The sequence below is a fragment of the Eublepharis macularius genome, chromosome 15, assembly GCF_028583425.1.
Source record: "Eublepharis macularius isolate TG4126 chromosome 15, MPM_Emac_v1.0, whole genome shotgun sequence".
In the NCBI taxonomy this organism is placed as follows: Eukaryota; Metazoa; Chordata; class Lepidosauria; order Squamata; family Eublepharidae; genus Eublepharis; species Eublepharis macularius.
The window spans coordinates 53,136,466-53,158,148 of NC_072804.1; positions in this window are offsets into that span (position 1 = coordinate 53,136,466).

Consider the following 21,683-nt stretch of genomic DNA (forward strand, 5'->3'; position numbering starts at 1 on the left):
ACTTGGTTGCCTTGATGAGCATGAGTGAGTGCATGGTAAAATATGCAAAACTTGAGAGCCTTTTCCTTAGAAGGGGTGGAAAACTCTCTTCAGTTTTTGGCAGGCCCGACCCAAGGGTTTTTGGCACCCTCAGAAAACTTTGACCCCGGCAGTCCCCAACCTGCCCCCCACCCTTCAATAGAGAGAAATGTGAGAATTCTACAATTAATGTTTTACTTACTGGACATTCCAAATAGACAATGTGAAAATAAAAATAGATCATAAGCTCTTCTAAAGCCCTCTCTTTTCCATCATGGCAGCCACAGATGACCAGAGTCAACACAGATATGGAAATTCTGCAAGCCCGTTAAGGTCACACTTCCCTTCAAGCCTGTAGAGGAAATACCTCAAAATCTGGCACCCTAGTCAATCACCTAGGATTGCCTAGTGGTTGGGGCAGTGCTGGCTTTTGGAGTGTCTCAACCAGTTTCTGCTACTGGGAGGATCTTCCCCTATTGAATGTGGAAAAAGCTGCTTTGGATGCCTGCTTTAGACGTGTAATGTTTTAAAGGAGACATCTTAATGTGAGTGGATGACACATCTGTGGATAACCTTTGGGACCACCTCTCCCCGTACATTCCCCGGAGGTCGCTTCGGTCAGCCAATAAGCACTTGCTGCTGGTCCCTGGCCCCAGGGAGGTCCACCTGGCCTCTACCAGAGCCTTTTTTGGTCCTGGCTCCGACCTGGTGGAATTCTCAGTCTGAGGAAACTAGGGCCCAGCAGGACTGGTTATCTTGCCTCTGGGCCTGCAAGACGGAGATCTTCCACCGGGCATTTGGTGGGGGCTAGGCTGTCCTCTCACTGGCCATACCACTGAAGACCGTCCACCACCCATGCAGGAGCTCATAAGTGTGACGCAGGGCATGATGCAAGAGCCAAGCCCTGCACCTAAAATGCTGTATTTTAATATTTATATCCGCCAATTGAGAATTTTTTATTGTATATGGAATAGTGTTTTAATGTTTTTTATAATGTTTTTATTGTTTTTAAACTTTATGTAAAAATTGGATGTTTTTACACTGCCCTGAGCCTGTCTGATGGGGAGGGCGGTCCAGAAATGTAATTAAATAAATAAATAATAAAAAGACACAAAGCCAGCCAGTGTTAGGGCTGATGCAAAACTCACCTCGTCAATGTTGTCGACCTCCAGAAAAGACACTGGAACGTCTTTTGACTGAGCAACGTTATTCACTGTTAAAAGACAAACACCACAGGGAGGGCTGTGACTCAGCGGCATAGCATCTGCTTGACATTCAAAAGATCCCAGGTTCCGTTCCCAGCATGTTCAGTTTAAAAAGGCCAGGCCGTACGTGATGTGAAAGACCTCAACCTGAGAGCCAAACTACAAGTGACGCCTTACACAGGTTGGACACTAGTCGGCTTCCCTCAAGTTTTGATGGGAAATGTAGGCGTCCTGGTTTTACAGCTTGGCTCTCCATTACAGCTGCAAGACCAGGATGCCTCCATTTCCCATCAAAACTTGAGGGAAGCTGACAAGTGTCCAACTGGTGTCAGGCGTCACTTTTAGTTTGGCTCTGAGACGTGGAGAGGGTCAGCCAGTCTTTGTAGGCAATACTGACTTGATGGAGCAAGTAGCTGCAGGTGCGACACAGGACGCTCAAAGGAGAATAGGAGTGTGGGAAGTACATTCCTCGTTTGATCCTTTCAGGAAGAGGTGCTGGACAGCAAACCACTTTTGAGGTTTTTAAAACAGATATTGTTGATATTCAGAGATCTTTTTTTCTGAGAAAAGGTGGTGGAACTCACTGGTGGAACTCAGGACTGCACAATGAGGTCACTTTGGGTCAGCTGGAACAAGGGAGGAGTTTTTTAAAGTTTAAATCGCCCTCGGCGAAAATGGTCACATGGCCGGTGGCCCCGCCCCCTGATCTCCAGACAGAGGGGAGTTCAGATTGCCCTCCGTGCCAGCAGCGCCGAGGGCAATCTCAACTCCCCTCTGTCTGGAGATCAGGGGGCGGGGCCACCAGCCATGTGACCATTTTCAAGAGGTGCCGGAACTCTGTTCCACCACGTTCCAGCTGGAAAAAAGCCCTGGAGACGAGAATGCTATAAAACCCTTTGCATTGCCATTGGGGAGAATGGTGGGGCCTAAATGAAGTTAAGAAATAAAATGGAAGGAAGGAAAATGGGTGACAAAGACAGTTCTTTCCCCCTAGGTCTAAAATGTCTCCTTCAGATGTTAATGGAGGGCTGGCGCGAAGGGCAATCTCAACTCCCCTCTGTCTGGAGATCAGGGGGCGGGGCCACCGGCCATGTGACCATTTTCACCAAGGGCGATTTAAACTTTTAAAAACTCCCCCCCCTTGTTCCAGCTGACCCAAAGTGTGTTCCACCACTTCTTTTCCCAGAAAAAAAGCCGTGCTGCTACCCACAATTCTGAGTCCAGAGAACAGCAATGCCAGCTGCCAGGTGATCCTAGACTGCTGCCCGCCTAATAGTTCTCTCTACACAAAACTGAACACCCCAAATTCTTACACCTAACCCTTGAGAAGAGAGCGAGAGATGACAATTTTCTTGCCGGTGATCAGCCTTACCTTTTTGTTTGCTTCCTGGGCTGATGAATTCATTTTCTAGATCTCTGACCAGCAGGCGTTTAATCCAGTTGAAAAGACTCTCTGGGGTGGTGGGAGAGGCTTTTCGCCTTCCCGCATTCTTGACTCCCTCTGACATTTTGCACTTCAGTGCTGTGGCTGATTAATGCTATTGCCCTAAAGTGGCCACTTAAAATATTTAATGTGAAGAATTTCATAGCCAGGTGGGTATGAAATTTGCACGCGGCGGCATTCATTTGTAGTATGTGGTAATTGTCCTATGAACACATTTTTTTGAGCGCAAGTTTCAAAATTCTGTTTATTGGAGAACTAGAGATTGTGTGTAGAGCTCAGACACCCATGGGCCTGGCTGGGCGAGCCAGAGGGCAGCAAGCCCAGGGTGATCTTAGAGCGGAACTACAAGTGACAAAAGGCACACGTTGGACACTTGGCAGCTTCCCTCAAGTTTTGATGGGAAATGTAGGCGTCCTGGTCTTGCAGCTTGGCTCTCCGACTGCTAGTCTTGCAGCTTGGCTCTCCAACTGCTGTCCAATGGACTTTTCAACTGTCACTTGTCCAACATTCTGCCAAGCTGCCTACATTTCCCATCAAAACTTGAGAGAAGCTGACAAGTGTCCAATCTGTGCTTTTTGTCACTTGTAGTTCCACTCTTAGCCACAGGGCATCCAGGGCAGCTGTCTTGGGGCCCAGGCTAAATGGGATCCCTGACTTCCCATGACCCCCCACCCCTCCCCTAGTGGAGGGGGAAAGAAGAGGATGGGCTGGCAGACTTTGGTAGCCATACATGCCCCCCCTCCACTCAGGCAGCAGCTGGCCTGACAACTACCAAGTCCCTCTGCCCGCCTTGCGCATGGCAAAGGCCTTTCTTGAGCCTGGGGGGAGGTGATCCTGGGGCCCCATCCTGGACTTTGGCCCATGGCTTCAGAATCACTAAGACCATCGCTGGAAAAGCCGCCTGCTTGGAGCCTTCACAAAGGAGCCTGTATCAAGGTGCGCAATCCCAGGTGCATGCCTCTACTGCCAGGGTGGCCGGGGGCGGGGGGGCTGTAGCTTGGCTGACTGCCCCAACAACGGCCAACATAGAAAGAGTGCCTGGAACATGGTGCTGCCCTCCACACTGCAGTGGGGGCAAGCCAGGATCTTACATTGTGGCCCATAAAGTCCTTCCCAATGGTAGGACCATATCCAGGCTTACCCAGAATGCCAATCTCCAGACCCTGCAAGGCGGCTCGAATTGGCTCATAGATTTCCGAGCCTCCAGTGAAATCTGTTTGGATCACCCTGGTGCTTCGGCTGTGCTGCTCCTCTAGGAAACAAAGGCAGAGAGGGCTTCAGAATGACTTACGGGATCTTCCTTCAACTGAAGTTTGACAGTTTGTGTTAAAACACTAAAAGATGTCTACTTAGACCTTTCCAGTTGTGAGTTGTCTTGCATGCCAGGGTCGCACTACAAGTGACGAAAGACACTTGCCTGGCAAGTGAACAGACTCACGTGTATTTCTCCCTGTTCACTTGCCATTCACTTGTGCTCCACTTGATCAAGTGGAGTGCAAGTGAATGGCAAGTGAACAGGGAGGAATACATGTGAGTCTGTTCATTTGCCGTTCAAGTGTCATTCGTCACTTGTAGCTTGGTCCTCAGTCTGTTTCATCTGGGCAGCTTGAGGCCAGCCGCACCACTTATCTGCCTTCCCCTCTGGATAGCACCAGTGGCAACGGTGGGCCCTACCACCAGTGTGCCCTAGAATGAGTGCTCTTCTGCCACTCAATCAGATCCACCTGGCGAAACAAGCAAGCAGCAGTGCAAAGCTTCCCCCTCCTTTGGGCACCCGTCTTTCTTCTTAGGGACACCAGAGTGAGAAGGGAGGGGCAGGCAAGCAGCTTGGCTGCTTCTACTTAACATCACCACCACTCAGTCCTACTGTTGCATGTGGCAGAGGTGCCCAGGAATGGCTGACACTGCATGCTAACCTGCACACCCTTTTGCTTATCACTGCTCAGGTGCTCATTAACTGTGTATGGGTGGTGAAGGAGAGAAGGGGTGGACAAGAGGTGCCATGCTATCTGGTAGTATCTTGCCTGGCCAGGAGGTGCAACGTGATAGTATCTTGCCTGGCAAGCAAGGATAGTATCATTGCTGACTCCTGATGAGAAGAAATTAGAAAGAACTGTATTCGCCAGAAATGTAAGAGAGAGACACAGTGTACCTTGCAGAATACTGGGCAAGCCTTTTTTTCGAGTTTCTCTAACATTTTATTTTTAATGAATTATGTTTGGAGCTGTTGAGTCCTTCCCCGTAATTTTATTACGTATGCAATTCTCACGAGTTCTGACTGATTTCTTTTTTTAAAAAAAATTATTAAAATGCTTACATGAAAACTTAAGTAATAAGCAAGGGGGAGGGTGCTATACAAAATGTTCGTATCAGGTTATCCACAGCATTGTATTTCATCAACTAAGATGCCTAATAGTCTCCCCGTAACTTCTTTCTCCATTCTAGGGGAGACGAGAAATTCTAGTTTTGATTGTTATAGTGTTTTTTAATGTTTTTATGTAAAATCGTATAAAATCATGTTTTATTGTATTTTAAATGTTGTGAGCCCGCCTGGTGGGGAGGGCAGAATAGAAGTCAAATAAATAAATAAATAAATAAATACTTTACAACATGATTTCTCTGCTCTAGAGAGAATCTGGTTTTGAACTCGGAACCACATTCCCCCAAGCACACCTTCTCACTTACCAATTTCAGCAGCCACCTTTTTCAATTTTTCCAAGGAGCGGCTAATGAGAACCACGTTGAGTCCCCTTCTAGCAAGCTGGAAGACGGTGAAGAAAACTGAGGTCATCAAGTCATCCAAAGAAAGCAGCCAAGCCACCATAATGGTAAAGTATTTACATGTAATTTTAACCAAAGCTTAAGGTTCTTTGGTTGCTGTGGGTTTTCCGGGCTGTATTGCCGTGGTCTTGGCATTGTAGTTCCTGACATTTCGCCAGCAGCTGTGGCTGGCATCTTCAGAGGTGTAGCACCAAAAGACAGAGATCGCTCAGTGTCACAGTGTGGAAAAGATGTAGGTCATTTGTATCTACTCAGGAGGGGTGGGGTTGAGCAGAGTCATCCTGTAAGAGTTTCCCAGGGTGTGGAATGCTAATGGCGGGAGGCTTCACTGTATCCTGAGGAGGTTCCTTTGCATATGGATTGGTACTTGATGTGCTAATCTTCTCTGCAGGGCTATTGTCGGGAATAGAATGTTTTGTTAGCCTGGTGTTTTTCAGAACTGGAAACCATGCTCTGTTCATTCTTAAGGTTTCTTCTTTCCTGTTGAAGTTTTGCTTATGCTTGTGAATTTCAATGGCTTCCCTGTGCAGTCTGACAAAGTAGTTGGAAGTGTTGTCCAGTATTTTGGTGTCCTGGAATAGGATACTGTGCCCTGTTTGCGTTAGGCTATGTTCAGCCACTGCTGATTTTTCAGGTTGTCCAAGTCTGCAGTGTCTTTCATGTTCTTTTATTCTTGTCTGGATGCTACGCTTTGTGGTCCCGATGTAAACTTGTCCACAGCTGCAGGGTATACGGTATACTCCTGCAGAGGTGAGGGGGTCTCTACTGTCTTTTGCTGATCGTAGCATCTGTTGTATTTTTCGGGTGGGTCTGAATACTGCTTGAAGGTTATGCTTTTTCATAAGCTTTCCCATCTGATCAGTAATTCCTTTGATATATGGCAAAAACTTTTCCTGTAGGAGACTGTTTTTCCTTGGTTGTTTGATTCATCCTGGGTTTGATTGCTCTTCGGATTTCATTTCTGGAGTAGCCATTTGCCTGAAGTGCGTAGTGAAGTGCGTAGCAAACTTTCAGTTAGGTCACAAGGTCTACAGGAAACCAACTCACACTGATCGGTACTTACACAAAAACTCCAATCACCACCCCCGACAGAAAAGAGGCATAATGAAAACATTAGTGGATCGTGCAAGACGGATATGTGAGCCGCACTTTCTCAATGAGGAAATTAATCATCTAAACTACGCACTTCAGGCAAATGGCTACTCCAGAAATGAAATCCGAAGAGCAATCAAACCCAGGATGAATCAAACAACCAAGGAAAAACAGTCTCCTACAGGAAAAGTGTTTTTGCCATATATCAAAGGAATTACTGATCAGATGGGAAAGCTTATGAAAAAGCATAACCTTCAAGCAGTATTCAGACCCACCCGAAAAATACAACAGATGCTACGATCAGCAAAAGACAGTAGAGACCCCCTCACCTCTGCAGGAGTATACCGTATACCCTGCAGCTGTGGACAAGTTTACATCGGGACCACAAAGCGTAGCATCCAGACAAGAATAAAAGAACATGAAAGACACTGCAGACTTGGACAACCTGAAAAATCAGCAGTGGCTGAACATAGCCTAACGCAAACAGGGCACAGTATCCTATTCCAGGACACCAAAATACTGGACAACACTTCCAACTACTTTGTCAGACTGCACAGGGAAGCCATTGAAATTCACAAGCATAAGCAAAACTTCAACAGGAAAGAAGAAACCTTAAGAATGAACAGAGCATGGTTTCCAGTTCTGAAAAACACCAGGCTAACAAAACATTCTATCCCCGACAATAGCCCTGCAGAGAAGATTAGCACATCAAGTACCAATCCATATGCAAAGGAACCTCCTCAGGATACAGTGAAGCCTCCCGCCATTAGCATTCCACACCCTGGGAAACTCTTACAGGATGACTCAGCTCAACCCCACCCCTCCTGAGTAGATACAAATGACCTACATCTTTTCCACACTGTGACACTGAGAGATCTCTGTCTTTTGGTGCTACACCTCTGAAGATGCCAGCCACAGCTGCTGGCGAAACGTCAGGAACTACAATGCCAAGACCACGGCAATACAGCCCGGAAAACCCACAGCAACCATCGTTCTCCGGCCGTGAAAGCCTTCGACAATACATCTTAAGGTTCTTTTTTTTTTTAACCAAAGTTATACTTGAAATTCAGAGTTCAAATCAAACCTGACCTTTTTCACAGCTCTGCCTATAGTGGCTCCCCCATACGTCTGTCAAAGCTGAACAATTCTTATATTAACACATCCATAATGTTGGTCATAAAAGCCAAGTGATTTGGGCAAGCAGAATGAAATAATGCAGTGACACGCTTGTGTTGTATCCTACCAGCTTTTGCACTGGATTGTGCCCAACTCCCCTCCTCTTTACAGCACATGCCCCATGGGACTTTTGTCCACATAGGTCCCATGATCGCTGAAAACCTTTTAGGTGGAAAAAGGGGCTTCTCACCAGCAGTGACTGGCCAAGTGATGTTAGAAGTCAACTGGTGGTGGGCTTCTTCAGCTACGGCCAACACGACTACTTATAAATAGAGATGGGCACGAACCGAAATACGAACCAAAATTAAGCATGAACCAGGCCAGTTCGTGGTTCGTGAACCGCGGTTCGTCGGATCCCATTTCTGATGAACCACCACGAACTTTCGGCTGGTTCGTTTGTTTTGTTTTTTTGTTCGTGACAGCAGACAGCTTGGTGCCAATCAATCAGTTTCCTAGGCAACAGGGGATGGACTTCCTGCAGACCTTCTGCTGACCCAGAAGTGATGATTTTCTGACCCGAATGTGACATTTTCACAAACCAAAAAAACGGTTCGCGAACCAGGGGCAGGTCCATGAAAGTTCATGGTTCGTGAAATTTGACGAACCACGAACCACATGTTTTGGGGGTTTTCCGGTTCATGCCCATCTCTACTTATAAATCTATCTTCTTTATAGTATGTCCTTTGAATTTCATTAGAGTTGCCAGCTTATGGCTGGCACCCAGTAGGAGACAGGGATGGCAGGGGCATGGGAGGGAACCACAGAGTTTCTCGTGATTTCCCCCAGCCGACAGAGCAGTGGCAGGAAATGAGAGTTGCCTGTGGGAAAAACAGCAACCCTAACAGTGCACTCCTAAGGAGGGTCACTTAAACTGGAGTAACTCTCCTTAATATTGTGCTGTAGCAGTGAAATCCTAAGCAGAGTTACTCCAGTCAAAGCCTATGGAAATCAATGGACTTAGACTGGAGTAACTCTAGTTAAGATTGTGCTGTAGGTCTCATGGATCCGCTATGTGACGACAGCAATTCTTGAGGTGGTTAGCGGGTTCAACCACTTTAGAAAATTTACTGGAATAATTTACCTTGGGTCAACATACAAGCTCTGTTAATAGTTTCAATAAATATATTGTAGTATTTTTACAGTGTTTTGATATTAGCATTTTAGCAGCTATCAATAGATATTTAAATATCTACAATATTTCTGTTTGTACATAACCTCCAACGAAACCCAACAGAATGTCTTTGGGTATCGGAGACAATTTGTATATTGTCATACGCTCTATTCCTTTATTTTTATCCAGAAATTCTTAAGAACGGAACAATACCATCACAATTTTCAACCATATCAACAATAATAGCTTTAACAGATCCAGCTGTGAAATCGTTTGCCATTCCCATTCAGGGATGTCGCATTTAAATATTTTTTCCCTTTTTAAAAAAATGAATACTGGTTTCTTCGTTGATGTATTTTGTAACAGACATTGATGGAATTAAGAGAATAAATCTTTTCTTGCATGCCTTTTGTATATTGTGTTTTCAAACTGTTAAACTGAGACACATTTTATACTTCGCTTTTTTAACGCTTATATAATGTCTTCCCATTGACAGCAGGGGAGTGAGCAGCAATAGTTCTGGAGTCCCATTTTGAACTTTTTGACCAGGCCTGTAAAATCACCAAGACAACCTCTGCACACTTGAGGGAATTGCAGTGCAATCCTAAACAGAGTTATTCCAGTCTAAGCCCACTGGGTTTAGGATTTCACTATTAGAACTCTCAGTACAGCGAAGATGCAAGAATTCCATTTTAAAACAGAGGATGGAAATAGAAGACATGAACGGAAGATTCTCCCCGCCCCCTCCACTGTCTATATAGAATTGGGTCTCAGAGCCAAACTACAAGTGATGCCTTACACAGGTTGGACACTTGTCAGCTTCCCTCAAGTTTTCATGGGAAATGTAGGCATCCTGGTTTTACAGCTTGGCTCTCCATTACAGCTGCAAGACCAGGACGCCTACATTTCCCATCAAAACTTGAGGGAAGCTGACAAGTGTCCAACCTGTGTCAGGCGTCACTTGTAGCTTGGCTCTCAGTTGATAGATTTTGAATCTGTACTGCTTGCAGACATTTAAATTACATAAATAAATTGTTGTAATGCTTTCCTTCTCTTAAGCCTCAGTGACCTTGTGAATGCAGATAGAATCCAGTTGAGCCACCCACCTTATTCCTCTTATCTCAGACTCCCCCCGCCCCTTACTAACACCTCAGTTGACTCACCTCATGGCTATAGGCTTCTCCAATTCCATTCGTTGCTCCAGTCACCACTGCAAAGAAAATCAAATGTCATCCAATAGGGTTGCCAGCTCCAAGTTGGGACATTCCTGGAGATCTGGGGGGTGAAACCTGGAGAAACCTGAAGAAAGTGGGGTTTGGGAGGGGAAAGGAACCTTGGCATGGCATAATTCCATAGAGTCCACCCCCAAAAGTAGCCATTTTCTCCAGGTGAACTGATCTCTGTGGCTTGGAGACCAGTTGTAATTCCGGGAGATCTCCAGCCACTACCTGGAGGCTGAGACAAGGCAATGAATAGGACCACATGAAGCAATGCAGTGATAAATAAGGTTTTAATGTTCTCTTCAAAACTCAAATATAAGGCACGGCAGTAAAACAAGATCAACCAGAGAGTTGTAAGAATTTCCAAACTCCCGGCAGGAGGTGGCAACGGGTTTGCCAGCGTGAAAATTAAATCCCGTTTCGCACAATGTGCTTCCTCACAAGCCACGTGTAAATCTAGAATAAATATAAATGCATCATTTGAAATAGCCGATGTGCCAAACAGTAATATATAATTGCAAAATGTTGTCTCACCAAAACAAAAAATTCCCATAACATCATTTACAAGTTACCTTTAAGCAGCCTACATAGTTACAAAGTACAGTATTACTGTCCATCACATCATTTACGTGTTACATTTAGGCTGTCTTCACCAGTAAATGCAACCATTGCAAGAAACCTTTACAAAGAGCAAAACGTTTACAAAGAGGAAAAGAAACTCTTAGAAGGAGAAAAAACTCACCAATTGTGATCTGCTATCACTACTTTTCTCTTTGAAACTTTTAATCCCGAATAGTTCATTTCCTGGGAAACGGGATTTAATTTTCACGCTGGCAAACCCGTTGCCACCTCCTGCCGGGAGTTTGGAAATCCTTACAACTCTCTGGTTGATCTTGTTTTACTGTCGTGCCTTATATTTGAGTTTTGAAGAAGAGAACATTAAAACCTTATTTATCACTGCATTGCTTCACGTGGTCCTATTCATCGCCTAGTCTCATTCTGCTTAGGACCACCCCCTCTTGGATTTGTTTGACTACCTGGAGGCTGGCAACCCTATCATCCAACGAAAAAAAGGCATCTGGAGAGGGGCACTTCCTGGCTTCATTGCTGCAAACTCTGCCTGCTACGTGTTGTCTAGTTCTTTCTCAAAATGAGGTTATAATAACCAGCGGAAGCAGAAACACAGCATTCGCATGGAACTCACCTGCCCAAGGCCCATAGGAAGCCAGATCGACCCCTTTCCACACCTCAGACAGCACGTAGGTCCTCACCGCACATGCAAAGCCCCACACAGCTGTCAGGAAGATCCAGAGAACGCTCAGCACCCCGACAACGTGTAGCGTCTGCTCTAGAGAGAAAATGCTGAGGGAAGCCATTTCTTTCCTTGCATTCCCTACAATGAATATAAACCTCTGTGATTGATTTCCTCTGCCAAGCAAGTCAGTGAGTTTAGCGCAAGCCCTCACCCATTGACCCAATAGATCATAGATACTCTTTTCTGCAAGGTGTGTATAGATACACAAAAACAACAAAAGTTTCTCTAACAGTCAGGGGAGCAATAACAAGAACAAACAAACAGGACTTAAGTCCAGTGGCACCTTAGAAACAAGCAAGATTTTTCTGGCCGCTTTGGAGTGTCGCAGCTCCCTTCTTCAGATACAGGGAGGAGTGGAGTTCCCCGAGTCTTTATATCCCAGGCAGGAGGGGTGAAGCACAGCAGGGAGTCAGGATGTAAAGGTATGATGATTAAGCAGAAATCAGCACCTTAGATATTAAAAATCATCATCATCACACTCAAAAACCAGTAGGAGAACACAGTAATGTTTCAGGATGTTCCATGGCTGACCTGAAAGCAGCTGTCACCAAACAAAGACACTTCAAGGGCAGATTAGAACCTGAGATTGCTGAATTTGCCTTCATTTAACACGTTAGGAACAGTGGAAACACCACTACCCCACGCCCTGAACAGAGACTTCGGATAGTTATCTCATGGTGCTAATTTCTGCTTTGTACTTTGACTCTTTGCTACACCCCACCCAACACCTGGCTGGGATATAAAGGTTTGGGGATCACCTCGTGTCTGGCAACACGTCCTCCTTTCCACCTATGGTTTGCAGTCCCCTGCTGGTAGCAGGGGATCCCACGCTTTCACTCTACACCTGCTGCCACCACTCACCTGGTTGGTGGGGGGAAAGGCACAGGAACAGGCCTCCTGGCCGTGCTTCCTGGGCGGCACAACGATGTCACTTCCCAGAAGGACATCTTCATGCCGTCCCCAGAGCATTCCCGTGCTTTGCAACGGGCCAATTTGGGCCCCAAACCGGGGCTCATTTTATTTTTATTTTTATTATTATTATTATTATTATTATTATTATTATTATTATTATTATTATTATTATTATTATTATTATTAAATTTATAGACCGCTCTTCCTGCAAACGGGCTCAGGGCAGATTACAACATACAGGTAAAAACACATTAATAAAACAGTACATCGAATAATAGTAAAAGCCAGATTTAGCAGCATAAAAACAAACTCTGCAACATGTTCCTAATATCCCAGGATGGGATTCACTCCACCTTTCCCTGCCAACCATAAGGGGAAGAGAGGGGTGAAGACGTGAGTTGGGGCAGATGACTCATTGTAGGCCTGGAGTTGGCATGCCACACAGTCTGCATTAGCTGACTCTTACATTTCTACATTCCTGATTCCTGGTCAGTTGGCACACCACATGGGAATCGGGAGTAGTGTCAATATGTTTCATCTGAGCACAATAAATCATCCTTCTCAGAGCACAATATTCCCATACACTCTAAGTAATATTCTTACATGTCTTAAGGTTCACTGTGTTCCTCTCACTATGCTTTGTAGGTAAGACAAAGGCCTGATCACAGCATATCTGCTTAGCTAGCTGTGACTGGTTTAGAATGTGTAACTGTTGCTATAGACATATTTGGTCATTGCTCTTTTCCGGGACTTCCCGAAAAGCTTTCCAATAAAGCCCTCGCCTCCGGAAGGAGGGACAGACTTTGCATCTGGATCTGGGTCTCGTGTCATTACTACAACTCATATAGATTTGTGGCACAAATTGGCCTGTAGTGAAGCACATGTGCGCTCCTGCACCTGTGCAGTGACATTGCCCAGAAGTGACATCACCAGAAGTAGGGATCCCAGACCCCCCGGTGGGGGGTGGGGGATCTCCCGCCCCCGGTCCCCACACCCCGCCCCCACTTACCTGAGCAGTGGGGGGTGCACACTTTCTTTGTGTGCTCCCCCGTGGTGCAGCATGCTGTGCGCCGCAGCCTGTGCGCCGCAGCTGCTGTGCGCCGCTGTGCGCCGCAGCCGCTGGGATCAGGCCCATCCTGGCCCGGATCGGGCCCGTTTTTGAGGTGCTGCAGAGCGCAGGAACGTTTTGAGGCAGGAGCCTCAAAAACGGGCCCAATCTGCAGCAGAACGGCCCATTTCAGGCGCGTTCTGCAGCGCCCAGGGCTGTGCGATGACGTCACCCCTAAAGTGACATCATAGCGCCTATTGGGCCACGCACGTGTGCTCTCCCTGCTCATGCACCCCCCTCTCCCCAGAGATCAGTGCCAGGCCCCTGTCCCCCACCGTGAGATTGAGGGGCCTGGCAACCCTAACCAGAAGTGATGTCATCGTCTCTGTATCCCAATGATTTTTGAGTGTGGTAAATTTTAACATCTAAGGTGCTAATTTCTGCTTAATCAAGCTCTGTTGCACCTTTACATCCTAACTTTCTGTTCAGCATCACTCCTCCTGCCTCTGCCTGGGATATAAAGACTCCGGGAACTCCCCTCCTTAGGGACATCATTGTCCAGGCATGGGAGCTGGCATGCACTTGGCACGCGAACAAGATACATGGAGAAGGTGAGTGCCGAGTACCTGATCAACCTATTTCCACTACCAGCACTGCAACAGCATGCATCTGTCCCGAGCCCTGGCCAGACCCTCAGCACCATGAACTACCACAGAGGCCCAGGCTGCCTTCCATGGTGGAAAAGCAGCAGCCAACGCCCATGCCCAACCCTGGGCAGGAACCTTCCGACTCACCAGCCTCCTGCAGAATCGCAGGCAGCCCAGCCAAGACCGCAGGAATGATTTGGCTACCTGGGCAGGGCAAGCTGAGGGATCCGCTGAGGAATCTTCAGCAGCAGGGATGAGCCAGGCAGAGGACCGAGCAAATGCCTCGCCCTAGGCGAGGGAAAAGCGGGGCCAAGGAACTGCTGAGGCTATGCCGCCCTCCCCCTGGAAAGACGGGGGGCTAATGAAAGAGCCTGGGTGGGGACTGGGAGGAAAGCGTGAAGAGGATGGTCGAATCACAGGGTTGGAAGGGACCTCTAGGGTCATCTAGTCCAACCCCAAGGAATCTCTTAAAAGCAGTTTCCTTTAACGGCCAAGGAAGAAGGAAGCAAAGGAAGAGCCATTTGGAGGGTGCTGCTGCCCCTAGGGCAGATTGGATTGCCCTCCCACTGGGTGGGTAGAGTCCCTGGCACTTACTTTGTGCTCAGCACGAGGTTCTTCGCATGTGCGCCCTCCAGGACTGACATGGTGACGTCACTTCGGAAGTGACATGACCGCACCAGCCGTGTGAGCGCTCCTGTGCCCTGCACGGGGCCTGTTCGGTCCGTTGGGGACCCAAATCAGCCCAAAATGAAGCACAGGAACACTCCCGCGGCCAGCGCAAGGGCATCACTTCCAGAAGTGACGTCACCACATCTGTTGGGAACATGCAGGTGGCGGGCAGCCTCCGGGAGCTTGCCACCTCCCACCGATCACTGGGCAATCGTCAGATGAGGGGGACATCCCCAGGAGTTTGTCCACCACTGGTGGGCACCTGGGAACTCTAAGGGCAAATGAAGGAACAAGGGCCATTCCCGCACTGCTTACCTTCATCCGGAACGCCACGGAATGTTGCAAAAAAACCGCGGAAGATAGTGTCTTCTCGTGTGAGTTTTGCACCAAGTCTCACAAAACTCGTGCAAGAAAACGCTATCTTCCGTGTTTCTTTTGCAGCGTTCCGGATGAAGGTAAGCAGTGCGGGAACGGCCAAGGTGGTGCAACCCCCTTCCCTGCCCATCTGAGGCCTGAGGGCACCTGCTTTTGGCTAGCTGGTAGCTAGACAGGGAGCATTAGTGAGGGAAGAGCCTCACACCTCCCTCTATATTATTTTTATTTATTTATTGTCTGCCTTCCTCACTGACACTCAAGGAGGATTTATACTGTGTGAGTCAGTACTGTTAGAAATAACAATGTCTGGTGTACTGCAGCAGCAAGAAGTAAGAAGAGCCTACCATGCAGGGGGCAGCAAGGATCACTTAGTTAGGACAGTGAGAGTAGCACCTCTCTCGTTTCCTGGGGGTCATTTCCTTGTCTTGTCTCCTATTGGGCTAAACAGGGCAATATCCTGCTTCTTCTCTCTCCTGCCACACTTCTTCTCTCTCTCTGCAAGATGTAGTCAGATAGCTAGGATCTCTCTCCCTTTTCCCCCCCCTCAAGTATGTAACTTCCTCAAATAAAGCTTTTGCCTCTCTAACCAGCTCGGCGTTTAATTCCGCAGCATTGTTTTACACTCGCTCTAACAAGTACAGTCAAAGACATTTCAATAAACCATGTAATAGGGGATATCAATGTAATTTGCAAAGCTTTAAAACTAGCAGTTGTCTGATACAGAGTTGAAGAAATGTTAAAACAATTGTAAGACTCGTATTAAACAGCATATAAACTATCCAGTAGGATCATACTTACAGTAATAGACAGTGCACAGAAGTAAAGTCTATAGTCCCTATCCCTTTGGTGAACCAGTTTGGTGTAGTGGTTAAGAGTGGTAGGACTCTAATTTGGAGAGCCAGGTTTGATTCCCCTCTCTTCTGCTTGGAGCCAGCTTGGTGACCTTGGGTCAGACAAAGCTCTCCGGAGCTCTCTCAGCCCCACCCACCTCACAGGGTGTTTTGTTGTGGGGATAATAATAACATACTTTGTAAACCGCTCTGAGTGGGCGTTAAGTTGTCCTGAAGGGTGGTACATAAATCAAATGTTGTTGTTATTCTGCATCTCTTTGGGACTACCTCCCTGCAATGCAGCCCTCCTATCTGAGAATTCATGAATAATTAAGTTTTGCATCACTTGCGGAAAGCCAGGAGACTGGGGGCTCTCCTGACCTCTTCAGGTAGGCTGTTCCATAGGGTGGGATGCCTATGAATGGGCAGCTGTTTATTTTGCCCACATGCAAGGTGGCTCCTGGAGAAGGCCCTGTTCAAAGTTGTTTAAACCTGGGAAAATAGCACTGGAAGAGGCCTAAGCTCCTCCTTTCTCCATGCCAAGGTCCCAGACTGAATCAGGCCTTCCACAACAGAACTGAAAGTCATTCCTTAAGTTGGCAGCAAGAGGAATGGAGGAAAATTTATAAAGCTGTATCGTTAAGAAACAGAATAGCGTGTTGGCCACACTGATCCCTCCCCTCCCCAGTTCCCCCCCCCAAAAAAAACTCCAGGAATTTCTCAAGCTACAGTTGGCAACCCTAGTTGGTGAAAGTGAAATGTAGCCATTCCACAGTCCGTGTCCACTGCCGCCCCCCCCCCCCAATCCTTTCTCTATTGATGGCAAAGGATACAGACAGGGATTCTGAGATAGCAGCCAAGTTTCTTAATGGTTTCTCCCTGTAGTACTTGTCTCTCTTGTTAGCAGTCCAGGGCTGGATTGATGGGAGGGCAGAGGGGTAGTCTGCCCCTGGCACTGCCAAAGAGGAGGCGCCGGGCGCTGCTGCCAGCTCCTGGCAGTATGCTGGTGGCAGAGCAGGCATCGCCTGTGCCATTCGCCTGCCCCGCAGGACAGGGAGTGCACAGCAAGCTGGCCACCCCCTCAGTGGGGCAAGCAAATGACACGGGTGGCCTCCCAGCTGCCCGTGCTGCCGCCGCCAGCTCTGTGACACACTGTGCGCCAGGGCAGCCAGCTTGCCACGCTGGCAGCACGTCCCGCCCCTGCATGATTATGTCACAGAAATGACATCATCACGCAGCGCTGGGAGCGCGCGTGCACTGTGCACACGCAAGTGTGTGGCCAGACTTGGGTTGCCCTGGGCGCGGGCAACCCCAGATCCGGCCCTGTAGCAGACAGACCTGCTCTCACGTTATTAAGAAGGCTTATATGGCAATATTATAAGTCTCTCTGTAGTGGAAACTGCACAAGAATATTGTTATCAAGGAGATAGTTGGTGTATCACAGGTTCTGCCATCTTGCCCTGTTCATGCCTAGGGTTCCCAGGTGCCCGCCAGTGGCAGGCAAACTCGCAGGGATTTGCCCCCTCATCCTCTGATCACTGGGTGATTGGCAGGAGGGGGCAAGCTCCCGGAGCTTGCCCACCACCGGCAGGCACCTCAAGAGCACACACCATGCACACCCTCCCTACCGGCACGGAGACATCACTTCCATAAGTGACATCATTGCGCCACCCGCAGAAGCTTTTCCACGCTTCGTTGGGGGCCAATTTGAACCTCAAACTGGCAGGATCAGCTCTGTGCAAAGCATGGAAGTGCTCACATGGCCAACGACGTCACTCACGGAAGTAATGTTGCCGCGCAGCTGGTGTGGTGACGTCACTTCCAGAAGTGATGTCATCATGTAACCGCCCAGAGCACGCATGGGGGTTTGAAATGGCCCCAGAGAAGGTAAGAGCTGGGTCCCAAACCTCCCAGAGGAAGGAAAGAGGGACCTGGCCACCCTCTTCATGCCAGGGCCTGAATATGATTTCTTTCTTGAATATGCCTTGCTAAGCTATACTGTTCTCCGCTTATGTAAGCTCTGGCCTTGCTGGTGGTTTGGGTACAAGGATTCCAAAAGAGGTCAAGTAAACTGGCCAAGGATACTAAATTAATACACCTGACAGAAAGGGAGGAAGGAAATAATTTATTGAACTGACGCCAACACTTCCTTTATCGGTGGTGGCCTGAGTGAGAGCAAGTTTTGGTCTTGATGAACCTTCCCTTTGTGACAATCAATCAACTTCTCTTTAATCATCCCTCTTTTGAGGAGGATTAATGTATAGGGGGGCATATGTAAGTTTAACTTATATAAGTCTTAGTACATTCCGTCTCAAACTGGACTTCAGCCCAAGTGGACCGGTAATGTGTTGGGCACAAATCGGCCATAGGAGTCTGCCGTTGTCTTTTGGGATCCCATACCACTGAAGCTGGCAGTGTAAATCATCAGGTGGTATATATATCCGTCCTCTGTTCTGCTGTGTTTGAGCCAGTTTGGTGTAGTGGTTAAGAGCGCAGGACTCTAATCTGGAGAACCGGGTTTGATTCCCCACTCCCCCACTTGAAGCCAGCTGGGTGACCTTGGGTCAGTCACAGCTCTCTCAGAGCTCTCTCAGCCCCACCCACGTCACAGGGTGTTTTGTTGGGAGGATAATAGTAACATACTTTGTAAACCGCTCTGAGTGGGTGTCAAGTCATCCTGAAGGGTGGTATATAAATTGAATGTTGTTGTAGTTATTCGAATTATCTGAAACACAATTAACAATAAGCAGCGGTCACATGTTATTATTGATTGGCCTTGCTGAGCTGATACAAGTTTCCACCAGAGACCTAAGTATCAACCAGATATCGGCGTAATATGTACGCTGTTCCAAGTAGCGCCGTCTTTTGCAGTTCTGTAGGTGTTATGTCAGAAAGCTGCAGTTTTGATGATGATGATGATGTTATTGTGCTGATGTGTTCCCTGTTATTTCTTTGTATGTATGATGCATTTATGTCTCTCTTGTATTCTGCTTGCTTTGTTTAATAAATTGCTCTTTGGCAAGACACCCTCTCAGCACATGTCTTAAACCACAGAAATGCTGCCTAGCAAGGCAGGAAATGGAAGCCAGATCCCAGCTGGGAGCTGGAAAATTACTAGCGTGTACATCACCAGGCAAGATCAGTTTTCAACTCCCATGTCCCTGAGATGTGCAAAGACAATAGGGTCCTTCCAGGAGTTCCTGAATTAATCTCATTAACACACCCTGCCAATCTTTCCCTTATCCGCTCTCCCATTTTGAGCTATTCAGGGCTCTGATTGCCTTGTCTATCGAGCCATCACGACTCATCAGTCATCATTGATAACTTTAGTTTCATCCGGGAAGGCTTAATCAAACCTTCCAGTTCTTTGTCTCACCTTGGAGACAGCTTTCCAGTGTTTTGTCTCACCTCAGAGATGACTGTTAAGTTATCCTTTTTGGGCAGAAGACGCAATCCTGCCCCAGGGTATGTTCCACAGTATCATTGGGCTACCTGCTGCCTCATTCAGTGCGTGTGCCCTTCAGATCCATGCGTGCGCACCCTCAGACTGCATGTCTGAGCCCCTCTCTCCCTTCTTGCTGCATAGCACTGGACACTGAAGCTACTTCCCATCTGGACTGAAACTCTATCCAAATACCTCCCTGCTTTTCCTAGGAAACCTTGTATGTGTATGGGGACTATTCTTGTATAATTGCTTTTGCTACCCCTTTAATAAACTACAGACTAACATGGCTAACTCCTCTGGCCCTTTAATAAAAGTCATTCTTTAAACTCTCAGTAATTTCGAAAGTCCTCCGAGGGAAGGAACCTGGTATACATTGGCAGAGAAGATCCCAGTTACCTGTCCTCTCGCAGCCTCTTTGCATGTTAATTCCCTCAACTTGCAGGAAGACCCCCCCCCCCCCATTTAGGATAGTAAAGAGTCCAGTCGTCCCTTTAAGACTAACCAACTTTATAGTAGCATAAGCTTTTGAGAACCACAGCTCTCTTCATCAGATGCATGAAGGGTATGAAGAAACCGGCCAGAGATATACAGGTGGTGAGCAGAGGGGGGAGTAGATGCAAAACAGTTGCAAAAATCATGACAGAGGTGGAGTGCACAATCCAGGGTGGGTATGACCCCTCCCCTCCATAGCTGAATCTGAATGGAACACCTGAAAGTGTAACACCCGTTTAGAGTAACACCCTCTTCAATATCATTTCAGAGTCATGAGATTAAAGCCCAAATATATCTTTAAAAAGTCCAAATACTTCTCTAATGAAAAAGGCAAGTTGCAACATACTTTTGCATCAAAGTTTGTTAGGACTACAGGGACATCCAGTACCAAATTTCAGTACATAAGATAAATTGAGGTCAAATTTTCCTAGCAACTTGTCAACTCCCCCCCCTCCTTCTTATCTGCCATGAGTTACCATGTGTGGGCCGTGCATGTGTAGGTTAGACACGTTTTGTGCAAACAACCCTCAAAAGACTTACCAAACCAGACTGAGTGTCACATGAATCAGCCTAGCCCAGGAGAGAATTCCCTCCAGCACCATATCTTGTTTCCTGCCCTGGTGAGAGCTGCTAAACACTCACCTAGCAAATCTGATATTAGCCAGCAACATTTTAATTTAGGGAGCTTTTTGGCAGAGTGGTAATGCAAGGTCAGTATAGAGCTGGAGGCAGGGATTTAGCCAAAATACCGGGGAAAGTTTGTTAAGGACTGTAATAAAAGTAAGCCATTAGAGTCATAGATGAGAACAAAAGGACTTCGAAAACAGGTAGGTTTTATAATTCCAAAGGTTTCTTCCAAAGAAGCCATGGTAGTTTTTAGATTTTGCAGGTCAGGTGTGTATCACGAATGTTCTGAAGTCACACTGCTCCGGTGTAAGAAGTGATTACTGCCTTCACTGTTTTCTTCACCAAAAGAAATGACAATTAATAGAAATGATGAAAAATCTGAGCAACCGATAAAGTCACTCCAGCTCAGATTATGTGCCTTGCAACTTTCTCACTTTTCCTGAGGCGACTCAAGGTACCCAAGGTCAGGAGGAGCATAGAAGGAAAGGTTTATAACATGAGTAGTCTTATTCCCATTTAACTTTCATGTTTTCTCCAAAGAATCCTGGGAACTGTCATTTGGAAGGTGATGCTCTTCAGCTAGTGGGAAGGGGCAGAGAAGCCAGCGTGCAGCTTATATTTGGGGTGGGGGGGAGAGAAGGGTGGATGTTATCTACCTGGAATTATTAGCTAAATGTGAATGTAACCTGGGAGAAAGTACATGAATGCTGTCTTAAGTTGCTCTGGGAATCTGAAACAGGGTTGAATCATGGATTTGCTGGTAGCTGAGGGACAGCTGGCTTGCTTCCACTAGTTTGTACATTTGTCTATAAAACATATATTGCAAGGACACCATAAATCTCCAATGCTCTGTCCCAGGGTTTTCCAACATGGTGCGCCTACGGGTGCCGTGGTGCTTGTCCTACTTCCTCTGGTGCCCTCATGTAGAAAGGTCTACGAAGCAGAAAAAGAACTTTGTTATAAGACTTCCAGGGAGCTGGGCTGTTCCACGAGGGGCGATAGTGTTCGGGAGCGGAATGCACCGTTGCTGTCCTTGCGATGGCTGAATGTTGCTTCCGATCAAAGTGTTAGCAGAGTTGCACAGTACGCAGAGAAGCATGTGTGTGTGAGCCTGAGTGGCAACATGCACACGTGTAGAGAAACAAACTTACGCTTGGTTAAGCTTTAGAAAAGAAATATGAGCTCATTTATTCTTGGAAGTCTATTTAGGATAGGAAAGGGAAGAGAGAGATCTCTTTCTAGCTAGTCTAAAGATTTCAGTGGATGGTGGGACGGC